The sequence below is a fragment of the Quercus lobata genome, chromosome 6, assembly GCF_001633185.2.
Source record: "Quercus lobata isolate SW786 chromosome 6, ValleyOak3.0 Primary Assembly, whole genome shotgun sequence".
NCBI lineage: Eukaryota > Viridiplantae > Streptophyta > Magnoliopsida > Fagales > Fagaceae > Quercus > Quercus lobata.
Window position 1 is genome coordinate 42,087,895 of NC_044909.1, and position 22,900 is coordinate 42,110,794.

Genomic DNA, 22,900 nt, shown 5'->3' on the forward strand with positions numbered 1-22,900 from the left:
ATTTATACTAACAAAATAGGTTTTCTTAAAAATTACTGCAATAATTGTGGGCAAATTAACAAGACCTAGAGTTTTATGAGGTGGAGTGAGGCTTCAAGAGGCTCTAAGGGGTGAGTGGGAATGGGACAAGAAAATTTTTCCCGTCATGCGGGGTAGGATAGGAATGGGGTAAGACTAAACCATGTGAGGCAGGGGCGAAGACCCCATCTTTTGAACCTTCTCCACCCCATTGCTTCTCGCTCCAAATCCAAAAGAGTCTAGATCATGAGAAAAAAGACCATCCAAAGAAACTGGGACTTGGGGCGTGACAAAAACAAAGTATTACATGATACCGGAGACGAATTCAGTAATCTTGGGCAAATATTCTAAGGTCGAAAGTGACTCTTCCACTCTTTGAAGGGTTAGTTTTATATGCCCATGTGCCGACTGAAAAGTCATACGATCGAAGAGGCAGAGCCAAATAAATATTTTTATAGTGTACTTCCAGCAGCTAGATTGGGAGGTAAAAGGCTGCCACATACAAAAATAATGGGGTTCATCAGAGTTCGGAGGCATGGCTGGAAAGCTGACCCTGTTGTCTCACTAAAAATCTTAACGTTTTGCTTGAAACATGAACATTTCTTTTTGGTTGAAAACCAGAATAGTGGGGACTAACACCCAACTTGCCCTCCACATAATTTTTAGTGATTATATATTTATTTTCTTAATAAAGGCCCAAGAGCATAAATTAAGGTATTCTATGTGAAAAATGATGGTACAAAAATGTAGAAAATAAGCTAAAATAATATTACCACGCATAACTTTGATCTTATTATTAAACAAGCCTTCAAAACAATTTTTTGCACACAGCAGGTTATATATTGTAGATTTTTTAAAATAATTTTTTTTGATATAAATAAGAAAAGTTGAACTTAAAAACCAAACTACATAAAAAGGATGGGCGTCACTTGACTATAAAAACACTGGCTCAACTGCTTTAATAATCATTACTTTATTTATGGAGTAGTAAAACTCTACAATATGAGAATTCTCCTTGGATGTAGTGCTGCTGTGTACTACACTTTTTTTCTTTTTTGCCGAATGCTCCGTACTACACTTGGTATTGTTAAAATGATGAGTATGCACATCAATGAACGGTTTGCATGGGGCCATGCAAACTTTTGACAGGGTATCCTAACCTAAGCTATGCAATATACAATGAAAAAAGAAGAAGAAGAGAACGAATTAAAATTTTCATTAATTATAACTAAAAAAAAGTCTCCCACTGATATGGAATTGCCAACTAGGACCTTTACGGCTCTATAAATACATCCACAGATGGAAGAGTTTATGCAACACATGCTTAGTTGAATCAAGCTCTAAGAAATTTGCTTGCTTACTTAGCTGATTCTAAAACACTAAGCAAGTTACTTGGCTAGCTGTTTTAAACTCAAGAAACTTCTTTGCTTGCTTGCTTAGCTGATTTAATTAAAATTCTCTCCTTCTCCTCTCTCAAGTTTCAACCAAAATGGCCCAAAGCAAGTTAATCTCTGCTTTTCTTTTCCTAGTTTTCATTCTATCCCAACAAATTCAGTCCATCGAGGGAAGGCATTTGCGTGAAGGGAAGAAGAGTATCGAATCCAAAACCATCCAAACTCAAACTAAAATCTATGAAACAGAAACTATCAAACACGGCAGGGTGTTGCATGGTGATGACAAATCAGACGAAGAGATTACTAGCGTGTCTCCACCAACTGTCAATGTATCTCAGCCACCTCCTCCTCCAAACCGTGGCGTTGATGACTTCAGACCCACCAGTCCAGGTCACAGCCCTGGTGTTGGGCATTCCATTCAAAACTAGGGCTATGAATTTCCTAGCCTTCCTGCATGTCCATGCATACATATGTGTTCTCATTGCTCGCACAGTAAATGTGTTTATTATCTGTATTTATGTGTATTAATGGCCTTGTATCCTAGTTGTTTATGTTCAATTAGTCGTGAATGCAAGATGTACTACGGGTTAAACTTTTCCCTACTGATTGCTAGTCAAGAAAAAGAAGTAGTAAGACGTTTGTATTTATAATCTACTCTCTATTTATGTAATCAAATTATTATATATTGCTTCAGATTTTTATTCATCTTAGAACGAGTGGGGTTTGTAACTTTATTGATGTGAATTGAATAGGGCCCATTAAAAATGTGGTAAATTAATTCCTTAAAAACTACTAGCGGCTAACTCACATCCAAACCAGTTTACCCTTAGCAACTAAAGGAAACAAATGGACTATAAACTCACCGACCCACATTCATATGAGTCATATGACTTTTTAAGTTGATAAATTTTCCAACTATGTTTGACATAACCCCATATAACAACTATGTACATGAATTATGCTAGGAATACAACTTTTGACATAATTTTGTGTCACAATTTATCATATGTAGCAAATTGTAATTAATAAGAATATGTTAGTGGACCTTATGAAAATATATTCTTACTAATTACAATTCACTGTATAACAAATTATAGTATTACAAAATTATACTAAAAATAGTGCCTTTCGCATAATTCTATACGTTGCACCTACCATGCTAGTTAATCATTTACTCTCTGACAGCTGCCATGATCTAATAAGATCCTCTCTAATATTTTAACGGTAAAATTTCAAGTAAAATGTAAAGAGTCAATTTCACCTCTAGAATTTTATTTATTAAATTTAAAAGTGTATGTATAGTACTACATCATTACAATTTTAAATGACTTGATATATATATATATATATTTATAGATTTATAATATTTATTTTGAATTATAAACTGAGAATCATTTTTCGTAAAGAATATACAAAATCTTGTCCAAGAAGAAATCCAAAATTCTATTTGTTAAAATTTTAACGTTTTTAATAAGGAAAGTCTCGAGCTTACAATAGACTGGCCGCAGTCCTGCAACATACCTTCACAAAATGATAATGGTCACTCTTCATTCATATACTAATTTCTTTGGTTAGACTTTAGATATTTATGTCATATAAAGACCACTACTTGTTTGCCCTTTCTTATTTGTTAGTCTAATTGAGAGTGCAGTTTTAGTAGTTATATATATATATATATATATATATACACACACACATAAACACACAAATTGATTTGAATTAGTGTGCACGTATATTTGTCATTAATTTCTACCTTCTAATTCAAATCATGGAAAGCTGTTATTTTAAAAGCAAAATTTGACACGGTCTCCGGCCATTTTATATAAAGTCAAGTGCAGCTACATAGTCACTACCAGATAACTCTCTCTCTCTCTCTCATATTATTCTTTACCAAGACACAGTAATAACTACCAAACATGCTTTCCTTCACACCTTGCAAAACCTTTCTATTGCATGAAGGAAATTTAAGGTTTCATACATGCATCTAACTCTCTCAACCTGGACCCAGTGATATAGTTTCTCACACTTGCAATGACATAATCTCTTCTATGAGCCAATAGTTCGTAAGCCATCTGACTTCTTACTTCTTACATCGTCAATTCCATGTGTGACTTGAATACTTTGTCTTAATGGAAGAAATGCTAATGGTCATAGATTTTGTGTCTCCTGCACGACCATATTAACAATATAGCATTTACGCTTAATTTTTCAATGAGGTAATTGATAGATACATCGAGCTTTTATGGAAACAAGACGTATAGCTTTGGCTAGCTATGATAGTCGTAGACACAAAAAGTAGTATAGGTGCAACAAACCTCGTCGTAGTGAATGATTATAGAAGATCTCTTGGGTTGCTAAGATTCAAATATACCACGAAGATTCTTTCTTTTTCCGCCATTATCACTATCTCACAACGACCATTGCACGTTCTTTGTTGCATTTTATAAAAATAACTAGTAACCACTAAGGATCCACGAACGCTAATGCTCAATCTCGTGCACTACAGCCTAGCCCAACAGAGAATCAATTTCCCTTTGTTCCTATGAGTCTATTGTAGTATTATAAAACATAAAATGATTATCACTGTATTTTAAATGTTACTGCAGTGCGAAAAAAGCTTCCCTGGTATGAGGAGCCAACCACGCAGCAACTTTCTGCAGCATTTTCTATTTTCAATTCTATTCTAAATGGAGTGGGGTTAAGGCAAAGCATTTTAGGAGTCACCATCATTGCTTTGATTTGACTTATTCGAATAAAAATTAGTAGTAATAACTAATTATTTTGTGACAAAGGGAAGTGGTCGGGCCTCCTTTTAGTTTGGTGGCTGTGGTGCGTTTGACTTGGCTTTTTTTGATTCTTGACCACGATTTCCCAATTAAACAATTGCAACTACACAGTTCGAAAAAGTTACGGATCCATTGACATGAAGTGTTGATGAATCTTTCCTCAACGACCAACTCATTGAAAGGCCTTGCCATGATAATGTATTTCATTATGCTATCAGAAATTCCTTATGTGCATTACCCAAAATCTGAAACTTTTATCAGGTAATTGACAAGTTCATTCTTTACTCATTTTTTTCCCCTCGGGTTGTTAAACGAGGCTGAGTGTGAACATAATCATGTACAATTCTTGTATGAATGCAGAGACCAGGAAGTGGGAGGTTTGTGATCCTATTGAATAGTCATGTTAATGTAAGCTCTAATGGGGAAATATTCTCTGTTGAGGATAGAAGAAACAATATTTCTTCAATTATACAGACTCTAGATAAAGTTTACAATTTGGATTGGTTCGGTAGTGCTTCCGAAAATCAATAATCTGCGGCTGTTGGCTTCAAGTGGATGCTTAATTTATCAGGTAATAAGGTGTTTGAATTCAGGCTAATAGACGATTCTCTTGTAGTAATCAACGATTTCTGCTATTCATTATTTATGTTGTGTGTGAAACCAAAAGCAGCCATCATTCCGCACTTAAGTTGTTACAAATCATAGATAAGTGCAAGTATTCGTAGCCATTGGTCCAAATATCATAACAGTCGCAGGATTTATAACAGTTTCTCGTAGTCGAATACCCAAGGTTATTTTTTGAACCAACTTCCCCATGAACATAGTGAACTAAGTAGTTGTAGATGGAGTAGATGAACATGTGAATCTATATGTATCATCAGGTTGATTCTCTACAATTCTGGCTATAGTAATATTTTGTGATTGTCGAATTTTTACTAGCAAACTTCTTCTAGTATAATATAATAATGATTAGTTTCATGCTGACTATCGTGGAAGAGCGGAAATTTCTTCTTGTTCAAATTAAAGAAAAAATAGAAAAATATAGAGAGAATTGTAGTAAACACAAGCAATGAGAAAAAGAAAGAGAGAATACAGAAGATTATTTGAATTGGCTTGATTTTATGTTCATGGGTAAAGCCCTTGACAACTACATATTTGATATTAACACACTGTTGTACCATCAACTTTGATAGTGTATATATACAAATTTCATTAAGTGGGATTAGGTGTACATGAACTTATTACAAATGCTACGACTTGAAGAGAAAACAAAAGCTAAGAACGTTTATTTATAAACTAACAAATTGTCGGCTAGTGAGGAAAGATTCATGTACAGGCCACCTATAACAGTTTATTTTACTAAGCTTCTTAGGGTTTGGCTTTGATATGGTACATAGGAATTACTTTGGACTGTCATGTATCGGTTCAGTTGTGTCTGCACATGGCTTGAAAGCTGACCTTGTTTCACTAAAAATCTTAACGTTTTGCATGAATCATGAACTTTTTTTTTTGGGTTAAATACCAGAATAGTGGGGACTAACAACCAACTTGCCGTCCACATAATTTTTATTGGTTTTGTATGTGTTTTCCTAATTAATGAATGCCCAAGAACTAGCATAAATTAAGGTATTCTATGTGAAAAATGACGGTATAAAAATGTAGAAAATAAGTTAAAATAATATTTCGCATGACTTTAATTACTGTTAAACAAGCCTTCAAAACAATTTTTCCACACACCAGGTTATATTGTAGATTTTTTGAATTTTTTTTTTTATTGTAAATAAGAGAATTTGACCTTAAAAACCAAAAAACATAAAAAGGATAGGCGTCACTAGACGATAAAAGCGCCGGCTTAGCTGCTTTAATAATCATTACTTTATCTATAAAATAGTGAAACCCTAAAATATTGGTATCCACGAGAATTCTCCTTCGATGTTCTAGATCTTCTCTGCAGTACTACTAATGGTATTGGCGTATTGCCAAATGCCAACAATGACTCTCACGGCTCTATAAATACACTCACAGATGGAAGGGTTTATGCAACACAATCTTAGTTGAGTCAAGCTCTAAGAAAATTTCTTTGCTTGCTTACTGAGCTGATTTAGTTAAAACTCCCTCTCCTACTCCCTCAATCTCTCTCATCCAAAATGGCCCAAAGCAAGTTAATCTCAGCTTTTCTTTTCTTGGTATGCATTCTCTCCCAACAAATTCATTCCATTGAGGGAAGGCATTTGCGTGAAGGGAAGAAGAGTAACAAACCCCAAACCCTCCAAACTCAAACTAAAATCTATGAAACAAACTATCAAACACGATGGTGTGTTGCTTGGTGATGACAAATCAAACCTAGAGATAACCAGTGAGTCTCCTCCTGCACCACCAACCGTGAGTGTAACTCAGCCGCCGCCTCCTACAAATCGTGGTGTCGATAGCATCTGGTCAGAGATATATATGTTCTCATTGCTCGCGCAGTAAATGTGTTTATTGTATGTATTTATATGTATTAATGGCAGCCTTTTTGCCTAGTAGTTTATGTGCAATTAGTCGTGAATGCAAGACGTAGGGTTAAACTTTTCCCAACTAATTGCTTGTCAAGAAAAAAAGAAATAAGACGTTTGTATTTATAATCTACTCTCTACTTATGGAATCAAATTATTATGGGTTCTACTTTTTATTTATCTTATAAAACCAGTTGGGTTTGTAGCTTTGTATTGATGTGAATACAACAGGAGATCACCCAAAAAAAAGGTGGCAACTGAAACTACGAGTGACTAACTCACATCCAAACCGGTTTACCCAAGCTCAGCAACTAAAGGAAACGAATTGACTATAAAATCTATGAAACAAAAACTATCAAACATGGCGGTTTGTTGCATTGTGATGACAAATCAACTCAATTACTAACGTGTTTAAATATGGTGGTGTGTTGCATTTTTTTCCCTAACGTTCATCTTATTTTTCTTACTCAAACTTTTTTCTCCATCATTACACCACTTTCAAACACATGTTTAAAAAAAAATTATAGTTATCACTTATCTCTAAAGTTTATCTTTTTTATTTGTTTGAGAAAAAATTTTCAAATTATAATAGATGCAAATTATTAGCCTCTACCAAAAAAAAAAAAAAAAAGAACATTTGAGCACACGCAACACACGTGCTTAGAGGCTAGTTATCTATATTATTATTTAAGGAGTTTCTTTTGTTTGGACGGTACGTTTTTTTTCTTTTTTTTGGTTCTAAAATAGACCTAATACTCCTAAGTTTAAGTAGAGATAAAATTAAAGGATAGATAAATAAAAATACATGTCTAATTTGCACTAAAACATTACTTATAAAATAGGAACACTCTTTATTCAGGAATTTGAAATGCTCCAACTATCTAAACTCATGTTTTAAAAAAAAAAAAATCACATTTTTTTTTTAACCTTTGATAAGTTTTAACCGTTTCACATCAACCAAAAAAAAAGTATTAACAATTTTTTTTTTTTTTAAATTATGGATTTCTTTACTCCTAATTTCACATTATTTTTTTAAATTTTTTTGAAAAAAAAAAAAAAACTGCTCCAAAGTTAATTTTTTATGGGTAAAATAATTTGTTTGTATATAAATCTCATCACATCCCTAGGTATTTTGTAATTAAAAAATTCAGCAACCCCTAATTATGATAAATGGAAATTATTAATCTTAAAAAAAAAAAAAAAAAGATTGAAGAGCCTCTAAGCACATGCTTAGAGCCTAGTAGTATTATAAAACATAAATAAATGATTATCACTATATTTTAAATATCTCTAGTATTACTTCAGTGCAAGAAAAGTTTCCTTGGTTTGAGGAGCAACTTTCTACAAGATTTTTTATTTTTAATTCTATTCTAAATAGGGGGCTCGGAGTGGGTTAAGGCAAAGCATTTTGGGAGTCTTTGATTTAACTTATTCAACTAAAAATTAAGATAATAAGAGATTGTTGGGTTTCATCAATTTTCATCACTCATTGCTCAAATTTGGTGGGTCCCATGCCTAAGAAATGTGTTTGTTAGGTTTTCATTTTTAGTTCTTATCACTCATAACTCAACAAAATGAGTAATGAGCGAGTCAAAATGAAAACAATATCTTGGTGTTTTTGAGTGATGAAAATTGAGTTATGATAACAATTTTGTAATTTCACTCAATTTGTGGGGCCCATAGTTTGTGAGTTGTCTAATCCTTGCCAGCCCAAATTAGTCTCCCCAACGACTTTCATACCAAACTATCTCTCATACTAGACTATCTCTTTTCTTTGTTCTTAGTTTTCTTTCTTCCATTTCTCTTCCTAAGCCGCTCTTCTCTTTCTTCTTTTCTCTTTTCTCTCTTTCTCTCTATCTTCTTCATGTTGGTTTCTCTGATCTCACCTTCCCAAGCCGCTCTTCTCTTTCTTCTTTTCTCTTTTCTTTCTTTCTTTCTTTCTTCTTTACGTTGGTTTCTCTGTGCTCATCTCTTCTTCTCTTTCGTTTTTTTCTCTCTTCTTTCCCTTTCACACTAGGTTTCTGGGCTTGGCTTCTCTCTTTTTTTTTTTTTTCTTTCTTTCTTTCTTTCTTCTTTTCTCAGCTTTTTTTCCCCTTCTTTTCTTTCTTTCTTAGCTTTTTCTCTTTTTGGGCTTGGAATTTGATGTTTAGAGTTTGTGGGTTTTATGAGGTAATTTGTTGTGGTGTTGAAGGTGTTGGTCGTATGAATGGATTTGCTATGGTGGATGGGTTATTTTTTGTGATTTGTGTTGTAGTAAATGGAAAACAACGACGGTGGGTTGGGTTTTTGAGGGTTGTGATTGGTGGATTTGTGGATTGTTGGTGGTGGTAGGAGGTGGTATGACTGGATATTTTTTAGTTGGGTGCTAGGTTTGAGGTTTTTTCAATATAAAAATGAATGGTGATATCCAGTTGGTTTAGTTTTTAAAATTTTTGTTTCTTGCTACTTCTATTTTGTTTTGTTGTTTAGGCGAACTGATGACTTTTGAAGAGAGAAAATTAATGAGAAAGAGGAGAGTGAAAGGCATAAAACTGAAAAAAAAAAAGAAAAAAAAAGAAAAAAAAAAGAGAAAGTTGAAGAGGAGGAGAGTGAGAGAGGGAGACAGAAAACTAAGGAATGGGGGAAGAGAGAAAAGTCATGGCAGTAAGGAAAGAGTACCGTTCTGACTTCAGTTAGCACATGGGCTCCACTAATTTCAGTAAAATTTGAGTCTTTTAGTTGAGAACTTCACCCGAGAATAAGAGCCAAACACAACTGGGTTAGATTTAAGAGAAAAATAGTGATAAAGATATGAGATATGGGTTAGATTTTTAAGTGATGAGAAATAAATATTGAGAACTAAGTTTTGAGTCATCATTAAACCAAACACAACCTAAATCTTACACATACTAACACAAACATAGTAACCATATATAATTTTTAATTGAGATTGTAACTTCGATTTTAATTTAAAACATTTTAAATTGAAATCCTACTTTGAGTCACAATTTTAGTTAAAAAAAAATGTGTGTATTAACTGCCTTAAAAATTAATAATAATAATGATTTTTTTTTCCTGAAAAGGGAAAGTGGTCGAGCCTCCTTTGAGTTTGGTGGCTGTGGTATGCTTGGTGGCTTGGGAATCAAAATGGAAAAAGGGCCATTAAAGATATGGGTACGTGGAAGAATGGTAAGATAACTAGTTTTAATAAGAGAAAGAGTTATATTAACGGGTGCCCTTAGGGCAATTGTTGATAAACCATATTAGAAATACATGTAAAGTTGTATAAAAATACATGATTATTATAATAACAGTGTACTGACACTATTCACTTTTCATTTAATTTTGTATCTCAAGAATAATGAAGAGAGTGGATGATAGTTGTTGTGTTTGAAGAAAAAGAAATAATTAAAAAAAAGGCGAAAACATCATTTTAGTCCCTATATTTTGGGGTTACAGTCAATTTGGTCCCTACATTTTGGTAATAGTCAATTTGATCCTTGCTATTTTCAACTCGCAGTTAATTTGATCCTTACCGTTAACTCACTAATGGAAAATGCTTACGTGGCTAACAGTTTGCATAGTTGGCACATTTGATACTAACATGGCAAATAAAATAATGAAAATAATGTTTAATAAATATTTTAAAATCCCACGTTGGCATTTCTTCAATTTTAATACAAATAAAAATAAAAATAATTTTAATTTTGCAATTTTAAAGGTGGAATACAAAATTAGGAATCCCAAATTTTCTTTGATTTTCTTCCATTTTCATGGCTACTGTAGGGACTCAATTTGTAACGACCCCAAGATAATGTCGGGTTCGTACGTAAAGAGACCCACACAATATCATTTGTAGAGAGTGGGCTTGAAAGGTATGACCTTGGGCACAGATCAGCAGTTAGTCATAATTCCAATGGGAAATACTGCATGGGCGGGCTTGACTAGCTAAACTCTCCATTAGCAAGAGTTGTAAGACCTCCCCCCCCCCTCTGCCAGCTTTGTTTTCTTCTCCTTTTATACTGGTGTTCTCTTCCCCTTTTTGCGTCCACATGTTAATTTTGCTTTTTGAGATGCAAGCATGTCCAGTCAACCTATACCTGAAGTGGTTGGGGGTTGCTGGAAAAGCACAAAGGCATGGGTTTGAGTAGGGGCTTGTCAGACGCAGAATTCTGTATTACTGTATTAGTGGCTTTTTCCCTTGCCCTGCCCCTACTCTCAACTTGCTCCTTTCTTTGGGCATTTAGTGAAGCGCCGAGCAGGAGGTCGTCCTCGGCAATGGCTCTCCTCGGCTTGGGCCCTGGGCCCTAATGTAGAGTGGGTCTGGGCCGCGAATTCTCTGGCCCCACAATAGCCCCTCAAAAGCCTGCTGTCTAACTTTTACTTGGGGAGGAGAGTTTTGATAATGTTGGGTTTTCATCATGGCTTGCTCTGATTCTACACTCCATTAATATTTGTATTTTTCCATTTACACGGGGGACGTGCCAAACTAAGAGGCATTCCTTTACCCACTCATGTGGAGTCCTTTGACACTTCTGTACTCGAGGTGCGCCTTCACGAGGATCTTCAAATCTTATGGTCACGAATGGCGTTGGAACTTGAGCCAACTATTCCTTGGGACTCTGTGTAAATTAAATATCTCCTCCTTTCCCTTTAAATAAGTAGGACAGGAGGTTATTCCTCCTACATTCAAACCCTTCGGTTTTCTTCACAACCGTAATCCTTTAGCCATAATCACAGTCTCCATATTTAGTGCTTCCCACCCTTGGTGCAATATGCCTAAGGCACGTGTAGGGGTGAAGGAACTACACCCACCACAGAGGCACTGGGTCCCTCCGAGGCTCTGGGTCCCTCCGAGGCTCAAGGTGATGTGGTCTGGACAAGGTAGACACAGACTTAAGATGATCTTCCATCTTGGTCAGATGGGGATGATATCTCTACCTCTTTTAGCCAAAATCCGAAGCAAGTACTGGTCGCGTCAGATTCTTGACGCGTCAGAAGTAAGGTTTTCCGCCATCAGCGCCGTCTGCTCTATCGCAGGCGTGGTTATACGGAGGCTCCTTAACTTCCGGCTCTCTGCACCTTTTCTTCAATGGTGCTATCCTGAAGTTAGGTTCCCTGCACCTTTTCTTCAACGGTGTAGGCCTCAAGCTGGGCTCTTTGGCTGCCTAAGTTATGGGCATGTAAAAGTGTTGAGGAATAGTTTCCTTAGACGACATCTTAGAACAGCAGCCAACCTCTCCTCTGCACTTCTTTTTCGGCTTTCTCTTCATTCGCTTGTATCTTTTCCTTTTCGCTTATGTAGTTAGCCTTAGTATAAGCTTATTCCAGCTTTTCATTGTATAATGTACTATTTCTTTGTCTTAATAAAAGTTGAATTTATTTCTTTCTAAATACTTTTCCTTTCGGCAGCAATTACTTTGTGAACGGGTGTGCTATGTATGTATTTTCCTTTAGTGATGTTTAGAGAAGGAAATTTTCAAACAGAACCTTACCAATCTGAATTTATCGGCATTATCAAGCATTATCAAGTATAATAACAATAATTTCTAGCCAGTTAAACTTAGAAAACTAACCGAGATAACGGCTTAATGCCCCGTAATGCAGGCACAGCGATCGTCCGAGAACGATAGGTACTAAATATACCCTCCGAGGGGGCTGCCGAGCAGTGAGGGGCTTTGGCCATGTTTTAATAACACCTGGCCCTATAACAGTTGCACCGATTCCCTTGGTATTGAGGATCCGAGGGTAGGCTGCGGATTTCAGTCGGTCTAGGAATTAACCCAACTATCAATGGATAGCTCTCATCTGGGGTAGACTCTTAGGGCCATATAACGTCCAGGCTGTGTCTAAACCCTGCAATTTTCCGCTTAAGCAGTTGGTTTCCCCAGAGGCTTGAGTCCGAGGACCATACAAGGCCTTGATTCTGTCCAAAACTTATAGTTTTTCTTCTAAGTAGTTGGTTTCCCCAGAGGCTTGAGTCCGAGGACCATACAAGACCTTGGTTCTGTCCAAAACTTGTAGTTTTTTGTCTAAGCAGTTGGTTTCCCCAGAGGCTTGAGTCCGAGGACCATACAAGGCCTTGGTTCTGTCCAAAACTTGTAATTTTTTGTCTAAGTAGTTGGTTTCCCCAGAGGCTTGAGTCCGAGGACCATACAAGGCCTTGGTTCTGTCCAAAACTTGTAATTTTTCTTCTAAGTAGTTGGTTTCCCCAGAGGCTTGAGTCCGAGGACCATACAAGGCCTTGGTTCTGTCCAAAACTTGTAGCTGGTTTTTCTCATCTATGGGGCCTTGGCTTTAGGGGAATTAGATTCTCGGCCGAGCCCCTTGAACCATCTGTGTGGCTGACGCTATGAAGTGCAGCCCCTAGTCAAGAATCATAGCCCCTAATGAAGCTTTACGCTAAAACACTGTAACTGGCTGGTAGAAATGACAAGGGAACTGTCTCAAAACATCACTTATGCCAAGACGCAAACCCTCCTCACAAACGGCTCCAATTGTAGGGACTCAATTTGTAACGACCCCAAGATAATGTCGGGTTCGTACGTAAAGAGGCCCACACAATATCATTTGTAGAGAGTGGGCTTAAAAGGTATGACCTTGGGCACAGATCGGCAGTTAGTCGTAATTCCAATGGGAAATACTGCATGGGCAGGCTTGACTAGCTAAACTCTCCATTAGCAAGAGTTGTAAGACTCCCCCCTCTGCCAGCTTTGTTTTCTTCTCCTTTTATACTGGTGTTCTCTTCCCCTTTTTGCGTCCACGTGTTAATTTTGCTTTTTGGGGTGCAAGCCTGTCCAGTCAACCCATACTTGGAATGGTTGGGGGTTGCTGGAAAAGCACAAAGGCATGGGTTTGAGTAGGGGCTTGTCAGACGCAGAATTCTGTATTACTGTATTAGTGGCTTTTTCCCTTGCCTTGCCCCTACACTCAGCTTGCTCCTTTCTTTGGGCATTTAGTGAAGCGCTAAGCAGGAGGTCGTCCTCGGCAATGACTCTCCTCGGCTTGGGCCCTGGGCCCTAATGTAGAGTGGGTCTGGGCCGCGAATTCTCTGGCCCCACAGCTACCAAACACAAAATCACCTTCTTGATTTTTCTATATTAAATCCTTGAATTCATAAATATATTCCATAGCATTTCACCTCTATACAATTGAGAAAAATCCTCATAAAAAATAACCAATAAAAAATTGAAATTTTAGAATACAAAAAAGCTCAACAAATTTTCTCTAGCAAACTTTCTTGGTAACCAAATAGAAACCAAAAAATAAAAAGAACAAGAACAAACCTAGAAGGGGACCTTCTTATTTCGGGTTGAAATCTTTGTGTTGAGTCAAATCTAGTGGCTTTGATAGGGACAAATCCAACTAAATTTTTTTACACAAGACCTAGATAATCCAGTGGCATTGCTAAATGCTCCGCCACAAAGCAAGCTCTCCCAAATACGAGAGATGCGGAAGTGGCTAAAGAAGTCGGAGGAAGAAAGTTGTTGGGCAACTGTATGCATGAGGGTACATTATTAGTATTCTGGGAATTGGCAACATTGACAGAAAGGGGAAGAAAAGGAGGTAGGAATACGCTTGTTTAAGTGCAGCTATACTAAAGTAAGTAGTCGGCCTAACCTTCAATTCCCGTAACCAAGTTTTTCTTTCTCACAAATTATGTACTTTTTTTGAAGTGTGGGGCAAAGGGCGCCCTCTATTTCTACTTCTAACTAAAGGCGAACAGCCGGCATTGCAAGCAAATAGAGAGCCCCCGCCCGTTTAAGTCGTTGCGAGCTAAAAAAGCGTACCAGCAATTTGAGTCGTGAAAGGACCGCTTGCTTTATTATATTATTACAATTAATAATAGATATATAAAAACCAAACCAAAAACCTCAAAAAACCAAATCAAAACACCAAACCCACGAATCTAAAATCAACCTCAAAACCCCATTTTCCAAACCCTAACACATAGAAGAAAATCCATTACAAAGGAAAGCAATGAGATCTCCATTTGGTGCTAGGATTTGATGGCTGGTGACGACATAAGGCACGAATGGCGACGGTGGCGTAAGGTAGGAACAATCGAATCATCTTGGGTTGGAGCACGTGTGGAGCTTTGGTGGTGTCACAGCGTGGTTTGTGGCTGTTGGGAATAATACACAAAATAATAAAGGAAGAACAAGAATAACACAAAAGACAAACATAAATAGATAACTCGGAGGCACAAAATTATTATCCTTAGACAATATTTGCCCCAATACTTTTGTTGCTAAAGGGTTAACACAAATTTGTCCCCAAGATATAACTAAATTGTTGGGTTCTATAGATAACAATTCTGGAGAATAACTGTAGGATTTCTTTTGTTTTCTCTAACTTATACCCATAGGGTTAAGCCTTTATTTATACCCATAGAGTTATATTTCATCAAACCGTTCATAAGACTTAAAACCTCTTCAAACATTAAAAACAGTTACTAGAAAATTCTGCAAAAAACTCAATTTTACGAGTTTCGATCGGTTGAGAGTTCATTTTGATCGATTAAATGCTCTTTTCAATTGATTGAATAGGAATTTAATAGTGACTGAATCATCCAGAGACTCTAGGATTATTTTCTTCATCATTTTGATCAATCAAGCAAAAGCTTCGACCAATCGAAAATCCTTTAGTTCTAATTTCACTAAGAAAATTCCAGAACTTGAATTTTCACTTTATGAAACAACACTCTCCAAACTCAAACATCATTATTATAACCTATCCATGTATATACCTATATATACAATAGTGGCAGCCTGATGTAAACCTAGATAACGAATTCATATCGAATGACAGAACGTTTCTCATTGACTGGGCATAGTGATGATAAGGGATTTATCTTAGCCACCATGTTTTATCAATTCAATAATTTCGCAAAAGGTGCCAATGCACACCTAGTTTTTCTTACCGAAAGATACATTTTCTTGAGGAAAACCGCTTACAATGAAAAATATTGTCGTCCATGCTTTCTCATTGATTATCTGGTAACCTAGAAAACTGTTCCTATCATAGCCATTACAGAAAATGGCTCTATCTGGCGTGTGGGGTTTTTTGGTCTCAAAGTTTGTTTGGTGTAATCAGAATGTGGGGTTTTCAGCATTTCAAAAGTGGTTTGGTGATAACAGAGTGGGTCTATTGGCTGTAGTTTTGGTTGTTTACATTTGTAATTGAGATTGTGAGGGATAAACTACATTAAAAGGTTATGAATGTTGTGGTATCTCAAATGAACTGAGTATTTGTGTTGATTTACTAATTTGATATTTGTATTTTTTGTTTTTGGTTGCCAAGAAAGTGCATGAAGACATAAAGAAAATCTAAGATTTTAATTTTAATTTTTAAAATTGAAATGATTTTTATTTTATTAAAATTGGGGAAATGCCAATGTGGCATTTTAAAATATTTATTAAACATTATTTTTATCATTTTATTTGCCACGTCAGTATCAAATGTGCCAAATGTGCACACTGTTAGTCACGTAAGCATTTTTCATTAGTGAGTTAATGGTAGGGATCAAATTGATTGCAAGTTGAAAATAGTAAAAGCCAAATTGACTATTACCAAAATGTAAGGACCAAATTAACTCTGACCTAAAAATGTAAAGACCAAAATGGTTGTAGGGTCACAATTTTAGGGCCCAAGTCCAACGTGTATGGAGTCTTGGTCTAATAAGCCCAATACAATGAATTCGTAGAGAATGGGTTGAAAACTTGGACCTTAGCGAATCAGACGTTCAACCAACAGGTATAAATGATAAAGAAAGAAAGATAACATAGGTTTAATAGGGAGAGACGTCCTCGGATTTTATCCGAGGAGGTTGATTCTTAATATATTGTTTGTAATCCTTTGTGACAAGTCCCGTCCCCCTTTTTGTTCTCCCTTCCCCTCTATTTTATACTATCTTCTTCTCATTTCCACGGTCCACGTGTAGATTTAAATTGATAGTGTTGATACTTGTCCTATTAGCCCCTCCCCAAAGTCTTTGGGAGTGGCTGTAAAGGCTAAAAAAGCATGGTTCAATTAGTTGTAGAGCACTTAATGCAATAGTAGCAGCTTTCTCTCAGATATTTCTATGCCTTCCTTTGTCCTTTTCTTTCTTAATACTTATCATTTTCCATGGAATGGTCCAGAGTATCACTCTTAATGGCAGGCCGTTCCCTTTGTCCTTCGCCTTGCTTGACTGAGGAGGAGTTATTCCTTAGACTGAGCCCTTGGCCCAACATATACATTGGTATGGGCTCCCTGGTCTGTCACCCCCACAATAGCCCCTCAGGATTCTTCTTTTCTTCTCCATGGGAGGAAAGGAGAATCTTGATGTGATAATAGCCCCTTTGCGCCCATTTTACACTATCTTTGATTGCAATATATTTTTTAATTTATCCAAGTCGTGTTCCTGACGTTTCGGTACATGAGGCTCGCCTTCATTAAGGTCTTTACGAAGTAACGCAGATCCAACGGTTAAAGACTTCTTTGGAAATTGAGCGGGATTCATCTCACTCTTAACTCTTCAGGCATTCCCAGGGACCTTGCCAAGATGGTGATCGAAGTCTATGGAATGAGGTGGCTAAGGATAAAGGTGAGGGCAAGGAAACCAAACCCTCCTCAGAAACCAAGGATGCCACCAAGATCCAGGATGATGTAGTTAAGGTAAGGGAAGCAAAGGCCAAAGACGTTTCTTCCTTTCAACCGAGCAAGAAAAAAGTCCCTCCTCCTTCAACTAAGACCCAAAGCAGATATAGATCGTATCAAATTTTTGGTGCAACAAAATCTGGGTCTCACCTAGCGACATATATCATGTGTGCGCAGATGTGAAGATGACCTAAGGTTGATCAAGCAAATCAACAAGGACATGGATGGACATGTTTCCTATTTCTCAACCTTGATAGCAGAACATCTTGTAGTTAGGAGAAGAGGGGTCCATCAAGCGTTCCCGCCTCTTCTTCTTTCTCATCGCCGGTACCATCCATACTGGCTCGATTGCTGCTAGAATAAGATTGTGGATCTAGCGTCTCCGCTTCTTCTTCTTTCTCATTGCCGGTACCATCTATACTGGCTCGATTGCTGCTAGAACAAGATTGTGAATCTACCATTCCAATGAGCTTTCTCTTTTATAGTTAGCTTTTGAAATAGGCTTGCCTAAGCCATTTTGTATATGATGTACTTTTCCTTTATTTAATAAAAAGAAAACTGCACTTTTACTTTATGAATCTTTCCTTTTTTGCAATAATTGTTTCATGAATGGGTGTGTTGGTATTTTTCCCTCAAATAGGACTTAGAATTGATGCTGTTGATTGTAACGACAAGTTGTCACCCTGATTTTATCAAAACTGACAGTGGTACCCGATTGCTAACTTTAAATAAGTTAACTATGTAGAAATAATCAGGAAAATAACCATGTGCTCTATACTGCGAACAGTGCAACCATCAAAGAATGTGGAATTTAAAGTAAGTGATCCGAGGGGACCATCGTGTTGTAGAGTTCTGTTCAACATTTATGATGATGTTATAGCGTTAATTTTCCCTAAGCGTCTGGTTTGAGGACCCAGGCATGTGTTAGGTTCAGTTTAAGCACTTTATAGAGAAGTCATAGTGTTAATTTCCCCCGAGCATTTAGTCTAAGGACTCAGGCATGTGTTGGGTTTTGTTTAAGCACTTTATAGAGATGGTATAGTATTAATTTCCCCCAAGCATCTGGTCCAAGGACTCAGGTATGCCTTGGGTTCTGTTTAAGCACTTTATAAAGATGGTATAATGTTAATTTCTCCCAAGCATATAGTCCAAGAACTCAAGCATGTGTTGGGTTCTGTTTAAGCACTTTATAGAGATGGTATAGTGTTAATTTCCCCCAAGCATCTTGTCCGAAGACTTAGGCATGCGTTGGGTTCTGTGTAAGCACTTTATAGAGATCGTATAGTGTTAATTTCTCCCAAGCATCTAGTCTGAGGACTCAGGTATGCCTTGGGTTCTGTTTAAGCACTTTATAGAGATGTTAGAACTAGCCCCACTTTGGATCATCTTTGATTTGTAGTGCTATCAACATGCACCATTCTGGACAAAGGATTCCATGCAGCGAGACCATGCCAACTAATTTTCCATCTACATGCTGTGCTTCTGTCATTTCATATAGCAAGGGTTCAGCGGTCTCGGCTGTCAGGTCCGTGAGAACCTGGCCCTTGATGGAGTCACGAGATATATATTTGATATTGAAAGCCCCCATTATTGTTCCGTATGGAGCAACATACACCATTCTGGACAAAGGATTCCACGCAGTGAGACCATGCCAACTAATTTTCCATCTACGTGCTGTGCTTTTGTCATTTCATCTAGCAAGGGTTCAGCGGTCTCAGCCGTCAGGTCCGTGAGAACCTAGCCTTTGACGGAGGCACGAGATATATATTTGATATTGAAAGCCCCCAATATTGTTCTGTACGGAGCAATCCTCTGCATAGCATGCGCCACGACCAAAATGGTCTCCTCCACCAATGGTCGATATATCGCTCCATTGCCTCGATATGTTGAGCGTTCAACTCGCTAAAACACCAAGTTCCCACAGACGGCGCCAATTGTAAGGTCACAATTTTAGGTCCCAGGCCCAAGGTGTATGGAGTCTTAGTCCAATGAGCCCAATACAATAAATTTGTAGAGAATGGGTTGAAAACTTGGACCTTAGCGAATCAGACGATCGACTAGAAAGGTATAAATGATAAAAAAAAGAAAGATAACATAGGTTTACTAGGGAGAGACGTCCTCGAATTTTATCCGAGGAGGTTGATTCTTAATATATTTTTCATAATCCTTTGTTACAAGTCCCGTCCACCTTTTGTTCTCCCCTTCTCCTCTATTTTATACTATCTTCCTCTCATTTTCATCGCCCACGTGTAGATTTAGATTGATAGTGCTGATACTTGTTCCATTAGCCCCTCTCCAAAGTCGTTGGGAGTGGTTGTAAAGGCTGAAAAAGTATGGTTTAGTTAATTGCAGAGCACTTAATACAATAGTAGCAGTTTTCTCTCAGATATTTCGATGCCTTCCTTTGTCATTTTCTTTCTTAATACTTATCATTTTCCATGAAATGGTCTGGAGTGTCACTCTCAATGGTAGGCCGTTCCCTTTGTCCTTGGTCTTGTCTGACCAAAGAGGAGTTCTTCCTTGGATTGGGTCTTGGCTCAACATATATATTGGTATGGGCTCCCTGGTCTGTCACCCCCACAATGGTGTTTTCACCTAAAAAAAGAAAAATTAATATTTTAATAAAAAAATATAAAATAAATAACCTGACATAAAATATTTAAAAAATAAATGTGTAAAATAAAATAAAAAGATTTTATGTTAAAGTAAACATGAATTTTTGTGAGCAAATGCTTTGTGTTAGTTTTTTCATTCTCACTTTTTTTTAAGAGAAGTGCTATGTCTACAATATTTTTACAATATTTTCATAACAAATCATGAGTGGTTAGTTGCTATTGGTTCAAATTTGACACTGAGATTATTTTTTTAATCCAACAAGAATAACCTGTAACAACCTGCCATTTAGGATTTGTAGTAAAAATATTGTAGAAATGTTGTTGACATATATATATATATATATATATATATTTTTTTTTTAATATTTAAATTTATCCCATCTACTTGACAGTTGACACAAAACTAATGGGTTCTGTTCTGTGCAACACTCCCACTGAGTCAGAGAAATAGACAGACAGAGATAGAGAGAGGAAGAGAGAAGAACTGATAGAAAGTGAGTGAGAATAGGGAGAAAGATTGACAGCGAAAATCCGGGTGCTAACAACTCAGCTGTCAAAAATTGCACAGGGAGAGCATGTGTTGTAGAGAAATTCTACCGTAGAATCAGAGAGGAAGGGGAGCATATTGGAGACCGGACAGCGCTCACTCAGCTTCCTCAAACCCATTCTCATCCCATTTCGACTAATGCAATATTTTGCACACCCAATGTTTCGGCATTCAAGGAATTTTTTTTTCTTTTATTTGCAATTTTTTTGATTGGATTAGAATAGATGAAAATAGTTATTATTATTATTATTATTATTATTATTATTATTTGTTGAGAAATAGATAAAAATGGCATTTAGTTGTCTAGTTGATGAAGTTGCTAAGGAATTAGAGAATGTGATTTTTTATGTTAGTATATGTTAGACTAATTGGCTAGAAAATTAGACAAGTATTACATTGGTCGAAATTAAAGACCACGGACACAATGCATATCTGTGCTTTAAAAAAAAAAAGATTATAAATTGTGTATATATTGGCTGTATGTATGATTTTTTTTTTTTTTTTTTATAATAATATCGTAACTTTATTAACAAGAAGATAAAAACACTACATGCCAAATCTGACTCAATAATAATAGGATTTTCCACTATCCAATCTACAAAATCGACACAATTCTCTCAGTAAGTACATTTATGTTATTATATCTTATGTTGAGATGAGTATTATTTAAATTTGTGTAGAAAATTTCTACATTGTTATTATTATTAAGGATGGTGATCTTATTGTTTGCAATGGTCTGTGGTGTTTATATCTACTCAATCTGTCTCAAACAGTTAAGCATCCACACCAAAACTAAATTTCTAAACATCAAACTCATCCAATTCATTCTTTGCTTTCTTCTTCTTCTTCTTTTTTTTTGGGGGTGGGGGGTTGGTTTCATCAAAACTTGCTAATTTCTGCTTGTTTGTACATTACCAGTGATGACGTTGAAAATTGTCACCAATAGGTCACACCGTACTCGCGACTCAAAGCGAACCTGCACGACAAGAACAATCGAAGAAAACCTTTAGAGAGCACCGGTGTGGTGCCGGCCAAACGCTCTCCGAAGGTCAAGTCAGAATTCGTCTCTTCACTTTAGAGCGTTAGAGAAGGTCAATTAATTGTACCTTGATTTGTGAGAGTGTCAGTCCTTTTATAGTGGTGGAGAGGTGGCCTTTCTTCTTGATTACCAAATCTTTCCAATGTGGGATTCCAAAACGTGGTGTGCGAGGATTTCCCTTTTTAGGGCTTTTCTAGGCGATAGGGATTTCGGATCATGGGCCTTCACTATGTCTGTCAGCGATGGGCCTTCGAAGTGCGTGGGACCATTTTTACACAGGCCCAACGGTTCCGATCCGTCAAGCCCATTAAGGTAGGCCCATCAGGCTCTATTTTATCATCTTCAGTTGCCCCTTTCACCCCAATGATCCGTCCGCTTTTAGGTCAAAGGATCAATGGGGTGACGATCCTAACGTAGGGGTGTGACGGGTATTTTTATGACGGAATGGGATCCGTGAGACAAAAAGAACGTTTAAACTGATTGACGGATTTAACCATCAGATAGGATGACGGTTTAAGATGGATCAACCGTCAGAAGAAGAACGAGTTGACGGTTACATGAAGGGCACAATCTGTTGATGCGTACTGACAGGTTGTCAACATTTATTGAGCATGCCACGTGTCAATCTCTGAATGGCCGTTGTATAGGATCGAAGCGTCGCTTCGTCTTCCGTACATCTCCTATATATATAAGGCGCCTCAATCTCTCATTTTCGCAATTTTCAAACAGAAATCGTCTGTCAGAGCGAATCCGTCCACCTTGTCAGAGAACTCCGTCGAGTAGGGATAACTACCAATTACAACAACCGTCACCAATCCTCCGGCAGGCGTGGTAAGTATTTACTTTAATATCATAATCAAGTAACATTTTCGTCCCTGCATTGTTGTTAGGCTTACTATACCCGTCACTGCTTTCAAACCCGTCAAGTCTTAGGTTTCATCATCAATTGTAGGAAATGTCTAGTGCGTCAAGTAACCAGTCGGTGGTTCGTGACGGGACGGAAGACGAGAATGTATACCCGTCCGGTCATAAAGACCAAGATAGTCCTGGCGAAGATAGGAGTCCGTCTGCATCGTCTTCGTCCTCAACAAGTGAGGATGTGGAGATAATTGAGATAGAGGGTCCTGCTGATGACGGGAATCAAACACTGGAGCCCGTTGTAGGTGCTGATGGACTAAGGCAGTTCATCATGTTACCAGAGTGGACCGTGCATAGGTTCACCTCCGTCATCAGGGAAAGACATTTCAGTACCTTTAGAACAAACTTTCAGATTCCAGATTACATTCCCATCCGTCTACCCTACGTGTCGGAGAAATGTTATTATGATGGGGTAGACGGTGTTGGAGTGTACGAGCAGGTGTTGAAGGCAGGACTTCGGTTCCCGCT

The 22,900-nt window shown here is 37.2% G+C and overlaps 1 pseudogene; it reads left to right on the forward strand.

Moving 5' to 3' along the window:
- The window catches only part of LOC115950312, an 88,274-nt pseudogene that overhangs the window by 38,835 nt on the left and 26,539 nt on the right, over positions 1–22,900 (forward strand).